The sequence below is a fragment of the Jaculus jaculus genome, chromosome 4 (genome assembly GCF_020740685.1).
Source record: "Jaculus jaculus isolate mJacJac1 chromosome 4, mJacJac1.mat.Y.cur, whole genome shotgun sequence".
NCBI lineage: Eukaryota > Metazoa > Chordata > Mammalia > Rodentia > Dipodidae > Jaculus > Jaculus jaculus.
Genome location: NC_059105.1, coordinates 97,315,378 through 97,316,593, shown reverse-complemented (window position 1 = coordinate 97,316,593; position 1,216 = coordinate 97,315,378). Strand labels below are relative to the sequence as shown.

The 1,216-nt window shown below is 39.4% G+C and overlaps 1 pseudogene; it reads left to right on the top strand.

Annotated features, from left to right (window-relative positions):
- Positions 1-670: 670 nt before the first annotated feature.
- Positions 671-987, top strand: LOC101606435 (annotated as a pseudogene).
- Positions 988-1,216: the final 229 nt, after the last annotated feature.

Below are 1,216 nucleotides of genomic sequence, written 5' to 3'. Positions count from 1 at the left end.
TACAACTGTCCTGACAGAAATTGTCCTCAATATCCATGACCTTCCAGTGCCTAGCAATACCTACACAAGACCCTCATAATAAGAGAAACTTATGGTGACATCAAATTAAAGGAGAGACTAATGGAGAGTGTGAGGGGATATGATGGAGAGCAGAGTTATGAAGGGGAAAGTGGAGGAGGCAAGGGAAATACCATGGTTTGTTCTCTGTAAGTATAGAAATTGTCAATAATATATATATAAAACAAAAATAAAGTGCTTGGATACAACTTGTCACACAGTATGTGCTAAATAAATGTTCTTTTAATAAATAAAAAAAATCAGTATAACATTTACACAATACTATAAAACAGCACACTTCCACTGAGGTATGAGGAAGATGTTCAAAATAATTAAAAAGTAGTTTCCATATGGAAAAGATGGTCACTTGTTGGGAAATAAAGCTATAAAAGGCAGGTTATAGTCAAATTCTATAGAAAATTATGTTAACAAATGTGAACACATGTCCTGAGACAAAAGCCAATATGGAGTACTGAGGGGTGCAGGGCAAAGTGACTTCTGAGAAACCTTTCTTGGAAATTCACCTAAAAATGGTAAACAAAAAATTACAGAACTTTTTGTAATGTCTGGACGAGTGGTTGTAGTAATAAACAATATGGAACTGGATCAGGTGATGGCAAGTGGTACATGGGATTCACAAGCACAGCTTGGTCAGGCTGTGAAGGGGTACTCACAGAGAAGGTAAACATCTGTTGTACTGACGTGGTCGCCCTTACCAAGCAGGTGCTGACCAGCTCTTGAAGCTCTGAGCTTCTTGGTCTGGCAGCTTGAAACATGGTACTTCAGGAGGATGTCATCTTGCATGCAGAAGATAATTTAAGGAAAACAGCAATGATAACCATGCATCTTCAGTACCAGCAAGAAGTCATTCAGAAGAACACTGAACAGTCATCTGATCTACGGGACCAGATGAATCATTTATTTAAGTAGAATGGTATACAAGAGAGGAATACTGATACAAATTAGGAGCAAGACAGCTTTCACTAATAATTAGCTAGCGAGGGACTGGCCCAAAGAAGCATAGATGCCACTCTGTCTCTGGAACTTGAACTTGAGTCTTATCCAGTCTCACCCAATGTGGAGTTAAGCAGCAGCAACCTCCTAACTCTTTCTCAGCAACAGCAACAACTTCTTCTCCTGGCTTAGCACCCATGGGCTG